This window comes from Acomys minous, assembly GCF_964271855.1.
Source record: "Acomys minous genome assembly, chromosome: 3".
In the NCBI taxonomy this organism is placed as follows: domain Eukaryota; kingdom Metazoa; phylum Chordata; class Mammalia; order Rodentia; family Muridae; genus Acomys; species Acomys minous.
The window spans coordinates 71,518,375-71,535,505 of record NC_140485.1 but is presented as its reverse complement, the minus strand read 5'-3'; positions in this window follow the sequence as shown (position 1 = coordinate 71,535,505).

The window sequence follows — 17,131 nt, the reverse complement described above, 5'->3', positions numbered from 1 at the left end:
CACTGGCGTATATGCTATTATTGTTACACTTGGCAGGCAGGCAAGCGTGAGCATTGGCTTCCAAACGTTGGAAGAGAGGGCAAGCAGAAGACCAGGGCACAGCTGCAAGCTTATTATTGCAGATAAAAGCCTTCCTACGCAGGCACGGCAGCAGTAAAATGTCCTTCCTGGGCTGGGGCTGTAGTTCAGTAGCGGACTGCTTGCCCAGAATGCAGGACGCCCTAGGTACCATCCTTAGCATCAGATAAACCCCAAGAGAAGTATGAGGAAGAATCAGAGGGTCAGGGTCATCCTTGGCTACAGAGAGATTCCTTATATATCTTGCGCACATGTATGAATATATCCTCTCGTTATCCATGTCAAAGGGAGGTTTTGTTTCTATTAATTAATTAATTTATTTATTTATTTATTGTTTTTTTGAGACAGGGTTTCTCTGTGTAGCCTTGGCTGTCCTGGACTCACTTTGTAGACCAGGCTGGCTTCGAACTCACAGCTATCCGCCTGCCTCTGCCTCCCGAGTGCTGGGATTAAAGGCCTGTGCCACCACGCCCGGCTATTAATTTATTTTTATTTTATATGCATGAGTGTTTTTGACTGCATCCATGTGTGTATATATGTGCATAGCTTGTGAGCCTGGTGCCTACAAAGGCCAGAAGAGAAGAATGTCAGATATGAGCTGCCGTGTCCTGGAACCAAACCTGGGCCTCTGCAAAAGCAACAAGTTCCCTTAACCAGTGATCCATCTCTGCAGCCTCTTTCTCCCACTTTTTATGAAGGGATGGTTGAGTCTCAGAGAGGTGAGGGCTGTGAGCTAGAGGGCGTACGGCAATGTCAAGGCTTGAAAGAATACCGTGTGTGTGTGTGTGTGTGTGTGTGTGTGTGTGTGTGTGTGTGTGTGTGTGTGGCCAAACAGTGAGAAATCCTCTTAGGGCTCCATCAGAGAACAGTGAGGAGGCACATTAAGATGGCACCACCAGCCGGGCATGGTGGCTCACGCCTTTAATCCCAGCACTCGGGAGGCAGAGGCAGGCAGATCGCTGTGAGTTCGAGGCCACCTTGGTCTACAAAGCGAGTCCAGGACAAAGATTGCACCACTGGAACTCTGTGTGGCATATGGTTTTCTTTAATTCCGGCACTTGATCGATAGGCAGGCAGATCCCTGGAAGCTCAAGGCCGGCCTGGTCTATATAGCAAATCCAAGACCAGCCATGACTACAAAGAGAGACTCTGTCTCAAAAAAACAAAACCCCAAAACCCCCAAGACCTCATTGCTGGAATGACACGATCAGGGCTACACTGATGAGACAAGGACCTGATTTGGTGAGGGCCACACTGAATGCTGGGAAAGAGCGAACAGCTATTTAGGTTTAGAGGTGAAAATTGAGGTTGGCTTGAGCCCAAATGCTAGCACTGGGAAGGGAAGTGAGTGAGCTTTCCAGGTGGCCTTAAGGGTAGCACCATGGAAGGCAGTGAGATGGAGGGTTGCAGGCTTTTCTAATGGGGCTCTGGAGGGCTCGCCCTGGCTTCTGCTTTCCCTGAGGAAAGCCGAGTCTCATCCTGTTGAAAAGGAGAGTGGGAAAAGTGCAGGGAAAGAAAAGTCTGGAATAAGAGAGAAGGGTAACCCACGAGCCACTTCGTGGCAGCACACGGGGGATGCACTGGAGTTGGCAGCTCATCTGTCCTTCCCAAGGGCTTTTGTTTTGTTCCAGCGTGAATGGGTGGGTGAAGGAAGCAAAAACGCTCAGGTTCTTCCTGGTTTTGAACCGGGAAGGGATTGAGAGAGAAGCAGAGGGACTAAGATAACAGTCTTGGAGATTTAACCTGGGTGAGAAATAAAATGAAGGCAGAAAGGTGCCGGCATAGGGGGGGTGTGAACTTGGGAAGCTGAGAACTGGACACGGACGAAGCCCATGGTGACTCTGTGAGTCTCCTGGAAGTGTGTGGGAAAGTGCTCTGAAAGGAGAGGCTGAGAGACAAAACTAACTGGGTTTGGAGGTGGGGACACCCACCACAGGGACATTACTGTAAGGAAACAGAAGAACTTAGCAAAAGAATCATACACACACACACACACACACACACACACACACACACACACACACAGAGAGAGAGAAAAGGCCCAGCTAGGGCTGTTCATTTCTCTGAGTTTCCAGTCTGTCATCCGACCAGTGTTTTCCACAGGAGAAGATCTCTCTAGATCACAGAATCCCAAGGCAGGCTGGCACCTCCAACAACGGGCCAAGTGAAATGAGATGCCAGCAAAAGGCACAGAACAGAGAACCAGGTGGAAGGTTGTCACGTGTGAGAGAAGGTCTCAGACCGGACTGCAGGCTTTAGCCGTGGGGTTTCCTGAAGAACGGAGAGAGCAGCCAGTAGAGAGGGCCGTACCACTAGTTGGTCCATCTCAAATAGCGCCCGCCCGCTCTTGACTGATGTGATTAAACTGCATCTCTTCCTGTTAGTCCACAAGTCCCATGCAGAGAGGGTGACTTCTGCATGGCTTGCTTCTACAACACCACACATAGTAGCTATCCTATGGTGAGGTGAGTGGGTGGGCCGGGGGCTGTGACCCCAGATCTTCTCTGCACCCAGGGTGAGACTCTAGGCCAGCAACTTCTCCCTGTGCCTCAATGTCCTTTATGTATTTACTTTTAGATCTACTTTAATGTATGTGGATGGGTGCTTTACCCGCAGGTATGCCTATGTTGTGCCACATGTGTGTGGGGGTGCCTGTGGATGCCGGAAAGAGGGCACTGGGTAACTCCTAAATCTAGAGTTATAGATGGCTGTGAGCTGGGGGATGAAACCCAGGGTCCTCCCAAAGAGCAGCCAATGATCTTAACCATTGAGCTATCTTTCTAGGCCCCCTCAAACTCCTTTACCTCACGGCTTAATTAGTCTTAGCAATGCCTATATTCAACTCCCAGCATCCAGTCTGGTATGCAATAAACTTAACTCTACCTTTCCTTCCTCCTCTACCCCTCCCTCAACTTCTCCACTTTTTCATGCACTTACCGCACCGCACCCATTGTCCAGGGCAGTAAAACTCCACCCATCACACACTCTCAACTCGCTGGGCCCTGCTGCTCAACCTCTTCTCTCAAGTTGGAGGGCTGATGTTTCTAACAGCTGGCTTCAGACTCCCCTAACCACAGAGTGCAGGACTAGAAGAGCCTGAGTGGACCTCAGGTCTAGCCAGGTTGCTGTTGCCATGACAAAAGCGACAATCCCCAGCCACAGGTTCCCTAAGTGACTGGTTACTCTTTAACGTATCCACCCACCTTGGGTGATTAGAAGAATCAATAAGATAACCGGGCGGTGGCAGCTGGCTGTGCTCACTGCCTTCCTGGTGGACCGGCTCCGGGTGGCCCCTTCGCTGCTGTGTGTGGGCCCCAGCTCCTCCATGCCCCTCAGTGTCCAGCTGGGTACACTTGGTCATGGTCAGTGTGAACGCGCCCCTCGGGGCTCCAGTGGCAAGTCCTTATGGTAAGTAAGGCCAATACTTGTGGGGGTTAGGGGATGGCTGGACAGGGTAGAAGCACGGTCAGGTTAGGGAGGCTACCCTATGTTTCTGATGGGCTCCAAGACCCTTCAAGGGTTCCTTTAGAACAACCGGAAGTTCAGAAGGGGTGCACCATGCTCACTAAGGTCCCTGACAAGGGGATGGCTGGCTAGGTCGGAAGTGCTGAGAGGGGCCACAGGAGACTGTGGCACCGGCCTTGGTTCTTTTTTGCCGGAGGGAGGCTTTTCTGAGAACACACAGCCAGGGAAGGGTTTTCATAATTCTGTAAGAAGTAGAGATCGCTGTACAGATGTTCAGAACCCTCTGAGGGCCATGCTGAGCCTGTTCATGTAGCCAGCTGGGGTGACACCCTGGTGGATGAACCCCAGGGGATAGAGAATATGTTGGTTCCTCCACCTCTCCTTGAGGATGAGGTTGATATCCCAATCCTGCAGGGGCTAAGGAAAATGAGTGTGATCTTGCACTGGGTGTGTAAAGCTGGGGAACTATGTTATCCATTGACCACAAAGGCTTCGGGTGAGCAGCAAACTGGGGGGTATGTGAATTTATAATGGAATGCTGCCCCATTGTGGAAGAAAGTAATGCAGATGTGTGTACAGACAGAAAGTCTCAGTTGCGGCAAACCCCTGCGGATGTTTCTGATAACAGAACGGATGCAGTCCTATATATGTACACACAGGTTTATATTTGCATAGAAAATTCCAGAGGAGGACACAAAGACTGGTAACAGTTTTGTTTCTGAGAGAGACCCAAGAGAACGTTTTTCCTCTTGAGGCACATTCTAGATTTTAAAAATGTAATAATTTGCTGTATTTGATGGAGCTAAATTATATTCTAGATTTAAAAAAATAACTTGGATTGTTTTATGGAGCTAGATTGCATGGGCACACACATGTCCAGAGCTTGGCCTCTGGAATGCCATGCATCTTGGCTCTGTTTTTGTTGTGGGATAATCATCTGAGTCACTGAACGTTTCTTTGTCGCCATTGATTTCTTTGATATGGAGACAAAGTTGGAGCTGTGGATCCCTAAGTGTGGCATGGAGGCGGGACGTAGAATACATGACATCATCACACAGACTGTGAGGACTCAGTAATTATTATTTAACACCTTTCTTTTTAAAAGTGTAAGTTTATTATTTGTGTGTGTGTGTTTGCATCCTAACATGCTCACGGGGGCCGGCACACAATCCTCAGGAGTCGGTCCTCTTCTTCCATCATGTGGGTCCTGGGGATTAAACTCAGGTCATCAGCCTTGTCAGCAAGTCCTTTTACCCACCGAACTGTGTCATCAGCGCCCTGATATCATTCTTAGCTGAGGCTTGATGGCTAGCAGCTTGTCAGGGACTGGTGGGTCTTCTGACCTGCCTGGGGATTCTTTGCTTTGACTCACTGTTAAGCAGGAGACTGGGACACAGAGGAAAGAACAAAAGCTTGAAAATCAAATAGCCTGAGACCCGTCCCACATACCATCAGTGTGACCTTGGAAGAGTCACTTCCCTCTCTGAACCCACTTCCTCTTTTGTAAAAAAACAAAAACAAAAACAAAACAAAACAAAACCGGAACTAATTTCACTGGATTAGAGATTACGGGAGCATAAAGAGCTAGATATACTTTAATTCATAGCTGTAAGACATGGTTGACCCTGTGGCCAGAAGGACTGGCTCTGGAAGGAGTTCTGCAAACTATAACCTTTCCATTAGAACAGGCCAGCGGTGAAGAAGAGGTCCCACAGCATCCTCCCAGAGGATAATGTAGTAAGAACATCCCTCAGCAGCATCTCTATGTCTCTCGGGTCTATCCTTGGGAAGATGATCATATGTCCTCTCTCTTCAGATTCTTTGCAATGCTTACCAAGTGCTGGTATCCAAGAGAGTTGCTGTCACAGATAGATGGATGGTTGGCTGGAGGGGTGTGTGTGCAGATGGATGTTTGGACAAGTAGATGCTTAAATGTATGGGTGGATAGAAGGGTGGGCGGAAGAATGACAGATGGTTGGAATTAGGTGGATAGGTGGATGGTTGAGTGAACAGCTATATGAACACTTGGATGGATAGATAAATGGATGTATGGATAAATGCATGGCTGGTGGATGGCTGGTTGGGTGAATGGACATATGGCTGAATGGATGGGTGGACTGCTGGGTGGATGGGTGCTTGGATGGCTATATGAATAGTTGAGTAGTAGGAAGGATGGATGGATGATGGCCAAATGAACGGATTGACGGTTGGATGGTTGATGGGATAGCTGGATACACACGTGCTTGGCTGAATGGCTGTACGAACAGTTCAATGATAGATGGTTAAATAAATGGAATCACTGGAGCCGGGCGGTGGTGCCGCACGCCTTTAATCCCAGTACTCGGGAGGCAGAGGCAGGTGGATCGCTGTGAGTTCGAGGCCAGCCTGGTCTACAAAGTGAGTCCAGTACAGCCAAGGCAACACAGAGAGACACTGTCTCGGGAACAAAAAAATGGAATCACTGGTAAATGGATGGTTGACGGATAGATAAATGGATGGCTGAATGTATATATGTATGTGTGGGTGGATGGAGAAATATTTATATGCGTGTATATAGTATATATGTATAAGTGGATATTATGTATCTATTGTCCCATCTAATGGTCAAACAGTTATGTAAACAATATTGTTATTCCCGAGGGAAAAAAAGACAACAAAAAAAAATCCTAAGGCTCAGGATTTTTTTTAAAAAAATCTAACTTGAGATATGATATAGTCAGCTGTTGCCAATCCTCGTGGCCAAGCCACAGACATGACTCGTCATTGAAAGGTGGGCTCCAATGGCTAGAGTCATAATACACATCTCTCATAGCTACAAAAAAAGTGCACCATTGTCCCAGGAACATTTGCAGTAGTGTGTGTGTGTGTGTGTGTGTGTGTATGTGTGTGTGTGTGTGTGTGTGTGTAGGACATGGTTAAAGAAGCCCATTTTCTTTCTTTTCTTTTTTCAGTTCTTTTTTTTTTTTTTTTTTGAGACAGGGTTTCTTGTAGTCCTGGCTGTCCTGGACTCACTTTGTAGACCAGGCTATCCTCTAACTCATAGATTCACCTGCCTCTGCCTCCCAAGTGCTGGGGTTACAAGTGTGCACCACTACGCCCGGCAAGAACCCTATCCTCTAATGAAACAAATCTTGGTTAGCTTTCCAGTTCTGCCTTTTTCCTTCAAGCTGTGCAGTTAACTTCCCAGAACTTCAGAGTTCATTGGTAAAGTGAACTAGGGAAACCTGCAGGGAGACTCTGGGAAAAGCTCTCATTCTGATAAAAGAAAAAAAAAATATTTAGATGAAAAAAAGAACCCCAAAACTTTCTCCTGGGGACAACAGTGGCCATTCCTAAGGCTAGCACCTCAGAGGCTAGCTCTCGGGTGAAGTCTGAGAATAGCAGAGGCTAGCTCTCAGGTGAAGGCACCTCAGAGGCTAGCTCTCGGGTGAAGTCTGGGAATAGCAGAGGCTAGCTCTCAGGTGAAGGCACCTCAGAGGCTAGCTCTCGGGTGAAGTCTGAGAATAGCAGAGGCTAGCTCTCAGGTGAAGGCACCTCAGAGGCTAGCTCTCGGGTGAAGTCTGGGAATAGCAGAGGCTAGCTCTCAGGTGAAGGCACCTCAGAGGCTAGCTCTCGGGTGAAGTCTGGGAATAGCAGAGGCTAGCTCTCAGGTGAAGGCACCTCAGAGGCTAGCTCTCGGGTGAAGTCTGGGAATAGCAGAGGCTAGCTCTCGGGTGAAGGCTGGGAACAGGAGAGGGCAGTGAAGGGTAGGAGCTGTGCAGCCCAGTGAAGGAGATCACAAGTGCTTAGACCTAGGAAAAGGCCCTGATAAGTCATCTTGTTTCCTGGTTTTGACCTGTAGTTGTACGATCTCTTTGGTGTGGTGACAGTGGAAGAATGGGGACCTGTGAATGCTCAGTCTGTCCACAGCACATTTGATTTTTTTTTGGGGGGGTGGTTTTTCAAGACAGGGTTTCTCTGTGTAGCCTTGATTGCCCTGGACTCACTTTGTAGACCAGGCTGGCCTCGAACTCACAGCGATCCACCTGCCTCTGCCTCCCAAGTGCTGGGATTAAAGTATGCCACCACTGCCCGGCAGCACATTTGGTTTTATCTCACACTTACCATCTCTTTGATCAGATCGTTGATGTGAGTTTAACAAGACTGGAAGAGTTTCCCTCAGTATACCTGGGGTCCCCTCCTCACTGTTTTTTTCATGATTGTATTTCAATTAAAAAAAAATCATTTTTCCCCAGAAATCTCTCAGCTGACTTTCCTCAGTTAAGGAAAGCTCCAAGTCAAGACGGGGAGAAATGGGAAAGTTAAGGCTGCTTTAGCCCAGCCGTGCTCCTCTCGGGCCCAGCAGGCTATTGTTCCTGTCGTTCTGGTACAGGTTGCTGGGCCTCAGCATCTTGGCTGGATAACTGTCTCAGAGAGCTTACTGTATGCTGTAGGATGGTAAGCATCGTCCCTGAACTCTGCCCTGCTCACCAGAGGCCAGAAGCATCCTTTCCCATCAGCTGTGGCCACTGAAGAAATCTCTAGATTCTAAGCAGCTGTCCCTCAGGACACATATCCCATCCATTTGTTACATGGGGTCAGGAATAGCTACTGGGCAGTGTCTGCAGTAAGGGAGTGTACTGGGACTTGTGGCTTGGTGTTTGCTTTAGGTGTCAGGGTCTAGCTCTTAGCCGACTTTGGAGCTGTTTTGGGCAACTGTTTGTATAAGATGCTGCGGTGTCCACCTTGTGTGCTAATGTGACTCCTGGCTTTGTTTATTTCCTATATTTGTTTCTCTTATTACTTTGTCCCCTTAGCAGTAATCATTTTTTTACTACTCTGATCTCTTTGAGGGCTAAGGCTGTACTACTGTCTGATTCTTTTTTCTTATATTTCCATGGTCTATACAACAGGTTTGTATAGGGCAGGGTTCTATGTAGTCTTTGGGGGAGTTTAATTGAATGGATAAATCAGTGAAAGGATGGATGGATGGATAGAAGAGTGGATGGATGGATGAGTAGATGGATGGGTGGATGGATGGATGAAGAGTGCATGGATGGAAGGAAGAGTGGATGGATGGATGAGTAGATGGATGGGTGGATGGATGGATGAAGAGTGCATGGGTGGATGGAAGGAAGAGTGGATGGATGGATGAGCTCAGGTGAGCAGAATAGCAATATCTGCAAGTGCTTAGGACAGGACAGGTAAGGAGATAGGAGTCATTTAGCTACTACACAACTGGCCTCCATCAGGGTAATATAACTGTTTCTAAGTATCAAATGAACCTCTCTCTCTCTCTCTCTCTCTCTCTCTCTCTCTCTCTCTCTCTGTGTGTGTGTGTGTGTGTGTGTGTGTGTGTGTGTGTGTGTGTTATAAAAGCCTCATCCTTTTGACCAACAACAGCAACCTTGGATCAGAGGCCCTCTGCCTTAAATGGCTCTCTCACTTAAAGCTGTGCAAAACTGGGCTCTTCCTTTCCTCCCTCTGGCACTTCCAGGGTGTTGTGGGGGATCTTGTCTCACTCTGTAGCCCGAATTGACCTGGACTCAATATGTAGACCAGGCTAGTCTCCAACTCGCAGAGACCCACTTGCCTCTGCCTCTGAAGTGCTGGGATCAAGGGTGTGCATGACCACACTCTAGATTTTACGTTGTAGCCCAGGCTAGCCCGGAATTCACTCTATATCCCAGGCTGGCTTTAAGCTCGCAGGAATCCTCCTGCTCCTGTTTCTTGGGTCATGAGATGTGTGTGTGTCACCACATCCAGTTTCAATTTCTTTATCCGTCAAGTAAACCTTGGGCTGTTTGTAAGGATTCCATGAGCTAATAAAGCAAGGAAAGCACTAACAATAGTGTGTTTTGTTCCTTTGAAGGGTGATAGGCCCAAAGATGACTAGAACCTCAGATGCTAGCCAATCATGGCGTCATGCCCAGAATCTATGGATGCTTCAACCCTTCATTTCCAAAGTATAGCCTTTCCCACCGCTCTCCAATGCCCGCCCTCCATACACCTTTCCATCCTACCTCAACATGGAAGCCTATGATTTAGGTTTACAAGGCTGACTGCCCATGGAAAGCTTTTCTGTTTTGAACGTGTGTGGTGTCGTGGTGTGTGTGTGTGTGTGTGTGTGTGTGTGTGTGTGTGTGTTGGAGGGGTGCTTGTGTACCATAGATCATTGTAAGGGGTCAAAGGACAGTCTTGGGTGCCTGTCTTTTCCTTCTACCTTGTTTGAGACAGGGTGTTTTATTCACCACTATATGCACCAGGCTAGCTGACCCAGCTCTGCCTGCTATTTCTTCTGTAAGGATGCCGGAATTACAGATACACACTGCTGCATATGCCTTCACATGCACTCTGGGGGCCCAAACTGAGTCATCTCCCAAGCCCAAGGGAGACTTTGTTAAACTATACACCTGGAGGGTAAAGGTCTCCAGGCTTGAGTTCCAAGCATCTGTCATTTTATTAAGGTCTGCATGTGATTTTAAGGCATCTCAGTCACCTGGGGTTTGGAAGCTATTGCTTCACTTCCTCTCATTTGCAAAAAGAGACTTGAATCCCCAGAGTGCATCCTGCCCCCAGCCTAAAGCCTGCTGCACCCATTACCTCACTGTGCCCTTGTTCATGCCTGTCTTCAACACTATCTAATAGGGTAGGGCTGTGCCAGCCACTCTGCTAGGCACTGGGAACCCATGGGTGCCAGCCCAGGCCTTGGCTCCATTTGCTGGGATGGTGGAGAAGCCAACAGTGACCGAAGAAATAACAGCCTGACATGGGCAGAAAACAATGGGAACACAAGGGGCTCTTGGAGGAGAAGACCAGGGACCTCTTGTCTCTGGGAGAGCAGAGTGATATCTTAGCTGGACCAGAAAGGTTTATCAGGGAGTCATCCAGGAGAGGAGATGGGAGGAGAAGAGAGGAGAGGAGAGGGGAGGAGAGAGGAGGGGAAGGGAGGGGAGGGGAGGGGAGGAGAGGGGAGGGGAGGGGAGGAGAGGAGAGGAGAGGGGAGGGGAGGGGAAGGGAGGGGAGGGGAGGGGAGGAGAGGGGAGGGGAGGGGAGGAGAGGAGAGGAGAGGGGAGGGGAGGAGAAGAGAGGGGAGGGGAGGGGAGGAGAAGAGAGGGGAGGGGAGGGGAGGAGAGGAGAGGGGAGGGGAGGGGAAGGGAGGGGAGGGGAGGGGAGGAGAGGGGAGGGGAGGGGAGGGGAGGAGAAGAGAGGGGAGGGGAGGGGAGGAGAAGAGAGGGGAGGGGAGGGGAGGAGAGAGGGTTCCAGTTGAGGAAACAGCTTATACAATGGCCAGAGCCTAACTACACATGGGGCTCACTTGCTCAACACTTGGCAGCGATCAACTCTGCCCTTTATGAAGAATGTCTTGGTCCTGCCTTAGCTGTTCTGTGTCTGCTTTATCTAGCTCCGAAAAGCAACCTGGGATACCCAAGTGCAGAGGTTGTGCCTTCTACTGTTTTTTTGTTTTGTTTTGTTTTGATGTCCGTGGCATGAGAATGACACTCCAACCAGGAGAGAAATATTTCCTTTGGGCTGGAATGAGGGTGGAATGCAGTTTGCCTATATGGATTTTAAAAAGTAATTATGTAATTAATTTTTTAAAGAATTGATTTGTATAGTGCTGAGGATTAAATTGAAGGCTGGAAGGGGCCACCGGGACAGCCCATGTGCCTCTCTCAGCCATTGCTTTTATTCCTGTAGCTACAGAGGATGCACTTTTCACCTGCAAGGGACAGCAGGCCTGCTGTGTGCCAAGCATCTTTTTAGCTGTCATGGAGTGAACAGAAATGAAAGAGGGAGAGGTGATTGGTTCCAAGAGGCAACTGTTTTCCAACAGTGTATGCATGATTATAATCCCAACACTCAAACAGATCAGGGTGGAGTTCAAAACCAGCCTCTGAGATATAGTGAGTTCAAGGCCAGCCCAGAATAGTTGAGACTCTGTCCTAAAATACAAAACAGAGACCTCTATGGTGTTCCAATGAGGGCTCAACATTCTCAAAGTGATCCTGTGAGGTGACCAGTGTTGTCACCATGCCCACTTTACAGATGGGAAAATGGAGGTGCAGATCAATGAGGTGGCACGGGTGCCAGCCCAGGCAGGTGGGCCCAGGGTCTGTGTTTTTACTATATGCACAGTATATACAGAATATATAGCACAACGTGTTCTGAAATGAGGCTGGTGACCAAAGGATTTTAAAGCCACAGGATAGAATGTTCAAGAAAGTCCACGACCACACTTCCAAGCAGCACCGCTTTCATGATGTCTCCTGGGATGCAGGGCTGGATGTATCAGGACAGGGGCAAACACTTTTAAATCTTTCTGAATTTGTTTTACATCATGTTCGGAAGATTTATGACAGGTATATTAAGACATCAATAGAAAAGCTCCTGGGAGGGCTGGCAAGAGAACTCAGTAGGTGAGGGCACTTGCCGCCAAGCCTGATGGCCTGAGTTTGATCCCCCAAACCTGCAAGATGGAGAGAGAGAGAGAGAGAGAGAGAGAGAGAGAGAGAGAGAGAGAGAGAGAGAGAGCGAGAGAGAGAGCGCTGACTCCAGCAAGTTGTCCTCTGACTCGTACACATACACATGTGCACACAGAATAAATAAAAAAGCCCCCAGGGAACTCTTGGTTTGTTTGTTTGTTTGTTTTTTGGTCCCTTCCCTGCTACTGTGTCTACTTTACTTCTCAATTAACTTTGCTTGCTCTTCAGAAACAAAAGCAGAAAGGAAAATTTCCTTGTAACTTAGCCTGTGTCCTGCTTGCTTCAGGAACACATGCACTGAAATTGGAACTACACAGAGAGGACCAGCACGGCCTCTGTGCAAGGATGCGAGTTCATGAAGCGCTCCGTGTTCTTTAAAATCTCCCCCTTTGTTTTGTTTTGGTTTGGTTTTTGACACAGGGTTTCTCTGTGGAGTCCTGTAGACCAGGCTGGTCTAGAACTCAGAGATCTGCCTGCCTCTGCCTCCCAAGTGCTGGAATTAAAGGGATGTGCCACCTCATATTCTTTTTTAAAATATTGACATGTACCTTCAAAAAAAAAGTAAATGTTTGCATGAAAGGAAAGTACAGCCAATAGGCAGCTGAGTGAAGAGTTGTGGAGAAGACAAATGTTGGGTACCGGATGTGGGGTACCGGATGTGGGGCATGGGAGGCTGGAGGCTGCTTCCAGGTCCTACAAACTCATTTTCCAGCTGCTTATTTCTTTTTCTTTCTTTCTTTCTTTCTTTCTTTCTTTCTTTCTTTCATTTTTTAAGATTTATTTATTATTATTATGTACACAGTGCTCTGCCTGCATACATTTGCAGGCCAGAGGAGGGCATCAGATCATGTTAATAGATGGTTGTGAGCCACCATGTGGTTGCTGGGAATTGAACTCATGACCTGTGGAAGAACAGTCAGTGCTCTTAACCTCTGAGCCATCTCTCCAGCCCCACAGCTGCTTATTTCTTGACCCCTTTGGGACTCTGAACTGTTGAAAGCACTTCGGAAAGCTCAGAGCTTTCATTTCTCTTGGCCACCCAGTGAGGTAGGTGCTGTAACAACATCAGTTCTAAGTTGAGCTAGCAAGCCTCAGAGAGGTTAAATAGCTCACCCATCACACAGCCCCTGAGTGATGGGACTTGAACTCTGAAGACAAGCATAGGTGACTGATATAACAAGCACAGTTATCTGGGGGACACCATCCCCCTACACACACACACACACACACGAACACACACACACACACCTTTCTTACTATTTGGAAGATGCCTCTTTTTACCCCATCGCTCCACTGCCATGGGTAACGTTTTCTGTATCACCCTTGGCTCCTGGTTCTGAGACTGAGGGGAACAATGCTAGTTCTGTTCCCTGTTCTAGTAGCTCTGCTGACAGAGGGAATTCTGTGATCTCTGGATTCCTCTGGGAACTGTGGAAGTGTTCTGTGTGGAAAGCATCAGCATTATACAAAGGTTGATGGAGACAGAGCATAGGAGGCCGAGGCTAGGGTTGACGACAGCTGTGGAGAACAGCGGCACCAGCGATGTGTTCCTTCAGTGGAAGACGATGACTTTGAAGCTCAGTGGGGTAGCTTACATCTGTAATCCTAGCTCCTGGGACAGTGAGGCAGGAAGTTCACAAGTGTGTGATTAGCCTGCGTGACAGGAAAATCCTGACTTAAAACGATAACAAAAAACCACAAACTTTTACAAAAATCACCACGAGGGGTGCTGGGGCACCTGCTCTCTTCTCCACGAGGCGGAGTCCCCCGCTCTGACAGCACTTGGGCACTTGCACTTTGGTCACGAGTGTGTCACTTCACTGCCTGAGGAGGTAATGGGCTTGGTGGTGGTGGACAGAGGTGAGGTGGTCTTAGATTGGGGTGGTCAAGGAAGACCTTCTGAGTGGAGGTCACGTGAGATACACCCCAAGTTATGAGAAGAGCTGGAGAAAGGATCCCTTGGCCGAGAAGGTAGCATGTGCAGAGAGCCCAGGACCGGGATGAGTCTGGGGGGGGGGTGTTGGGAGGAGTTGGGGGGGGAGGGGCTGGGGAGAGTGGGGAGGTTGATAAGAAGGCCAGTGTGTAGCCCAAAAGGCATGTTCCATGAAAGTCTTCACTTACCAGGAAATTGGGATAGATGTGAGGACATCCTATTGGGACTCTAGGTAAGAGAAATATAGGAGAATGGGGGAAATAGAAGGATCCAGAGGGTCCTAGAAACCTACAAGAAGAACATCATGACGGGTGGATCTGGGCCCAGGGGGTTCTACTCAAACTACTGTACCAACCAAGGACAATACAAACAGTAAACATTGAACCCCTACTCTGATCTAGCCAATGGACAGGATATTCTCCACAGTTATGTGGAGAGCGGGAAATGACTCTGACATGAACTCTGGTGCCCCGTATTTGACCATTTCCCCTTGGTAGGGAGGCCTGGTGGCACTCAGAGAAAGAATAAGCAGTCTACCAAGATGAGACTTGATACCCTATGACCATACAGTGGGGGAGGAGGTCCCCCTGAGTCATAGACCTAGGGGAGAGGAATAGGGTGAAAGCGGGAGGGAGGGAGAAGTGGGAGGATACAAGTGATGGGATAACAATCGAGATGTAATCTGAATAAATTAATTAAATAATAAAAAAGGAGGCCAGTGTGGCTGGAAAGAGGTTAGGGCCAGCCGGGCATGGTGGTGCACGCCTTTAATCGGGAGACAGAGGCAGGTGGAGGATCACTGTGAGTTCGAGGCCAGCCTGGTCTACAAAGCAAGATTAGGACAGCCAAGGCTCCACAGAGAAATCCTGTCCCAAAAAACCAAACAACAACAACAAAAAGATATTAGTGCCAGAGCAAAAGGCAGCAGACCCTTGGACAAATTCACATCTTGTGAGGTCCTTCTGGACACACAACAAAGAGCTGGGATCAGTCTGTGTAATGCCACGCCCCCAGACTTTCACCACGCCCCCAGACTTTCAACCTGCCCACAGACTTTCACCACACCCACAGACTTTCATCAGGTACCTGCATGCAACAGTGACGGCCTAGCTACTTTTCTAACACTGGTCTTTACCCCCATGGCTTTCTCACATCTATCCCAGCTCCTTTTTTCCTTTTTCTCACTCTCAAATTAAAAAAAAAAAAACTTTATTTAGAAACAAGGCCTCAAGTAGCCCAGGCTAGCCTAAAACCTGCTACGGTGGCTGAAGCTGGTTTTGAACTCTGACTCTCCCGCCTCCTTCTGCCTTGCCAAGCAGGAGATTCTAGGCACAAACAACTAAGTTTAGCATTGTTCATTTACTGCAGAGTCTTGCTGTGTAGCCCAAGGTGGCCATGAACTTCAGATCCTCCACCCTCAGCTAAAATTACAGGCCATGCACTATCATTCTGGGCTGATTCGTGTTTTCAGATGCCAGTGAAGTTTGACACAGTGTGTACAGCACACAGTAGGTGCTCCATAGACATTGCTGCTATGCAAACACAGATGAGGACAGTAGGGTCAGTGTACTGAGCAACTGGCTGGGTTCATGGTGTGGGAGGAAGCCACAGCCCCTGCCTGGGCCCTGCCCTAGGTAAACATGCCTCCCTCTGCGCAGACAGCCGCTGTTTGACAAGTGTCTGTTGTGGGACTGGCCAAGACTGGCCGCTGCACTGCCAAGGTCCCAGGATTTCCCAAGACAGGCAGCAGAGGCAGCCACACCTCAAGGAGGGGCTGGGAGGCCACTCAGTTCATTGAACAGCCCTGAGGAGGACTGGAAAAAAAAAAAAGGAGGCCCTGGGGGGGAGGGGGGGCGGCGGCAGGCAGAGGGAGGCCTGTACTGGGCAGAGCCCAGGAAACCGGAGCTGGCATTGGTGGCCCCTGCTGGGCTCAACTGTGGGCACAAGAGGAACCAGGAAATAGTCCCAGCGCTATGCCCAGGCATCTGCCTTTGAGGTTCAGTTGCCTCACCTGTACATTACGGGGCCATGTTTGGATTTGTTCATTTGACACAAGGTCTCACTCTGTAGCCCAGCTGGTTTGGAACTCAGAATGTAGTCCAGGGTGGCCTTGAGTTCATGGCAATCCCCCTGCCTCAGCCACCCAGGTGCTAGGCTCCAGTGTCAGACTAAAGGCATGCACCACCTCCTCCAGCTAACCTCACCATTATCTTTAATTGAAGCTCTAGGGAGAGCCAGTGCCTCTGGCCTTCACTAGCAACTGTAATTGTGTGTGTGTGTGTGTGTGTGTGTGTGTGTGTGTGTGTACGTTCACACGCACGCACGTTCATTCTCAAATGCATGCACACACACACACACACACACACACTTAAAAATAAAAAAATTAAAGTTAACTAAGGGAAGAGGAATAACATTAATGCTGTCCGCCCCTTCCCACCTCCCTCCTTCCCTCCCAGTCTTCTTCCCACCCTCCCTCTCACCTTCTTTCCTTCCTTTCTTCCTTCCTACTAATGTTGCACTCCCAGCCAGTCAGGGCATGCTAGCCCTGGGCCAAGCCACAAGCTAGTATCAGAGCCCAGGCTAGAATGAAGGCCGGTGAGACCCAGGAGGTGCCTTTGAGGCCACCTGTCACCCGGCCTTTACTGTGACATGACGCCACCGTAACAGGAAAGATTCTGTTGTTGGGCATGTGAAAAATGTCCCATTGCAGAAGCAAGGACTTTAGGTCCAGAGAACTCAGAGCCCTTTGCACGTGGTCATGTGTGGGGCCCACAGTGTGTAAAGCCCAGAGTGGGTTCGTCCCCTCCCACAGAGCCCCTGTCAAGCTAACAGAGCTCTCTCTGGCCCTGGCTCAACCTGGAAAGCTCTCTTCTTAGAAGTGTTTCTATACGCCTAAAACCTATTTTTAAAAGCTGTGTTTCTAGCTATTTCGCTTTGGTTTTCTTGTTTGTTTTGTTTTGTTTGAGACATGGTCCCATGGTACCCAGGGTGGCCTTGAACTCACTGTGTAGACAATCCTTCTGCCTCCAGTTTCCAAGTCCCAGCATGTGTGCCAAACACAGGCGTGTGCTACTGTTAGTGCTGGTCAGCGTCTAGGCCTGCTCTTTCCAGGTTCTTGGCCTCTATAAATATTAAAAAAACTAGGGCTCACACAGATATGCAGAATGAACTTCATTCATAGCAAAGCCAA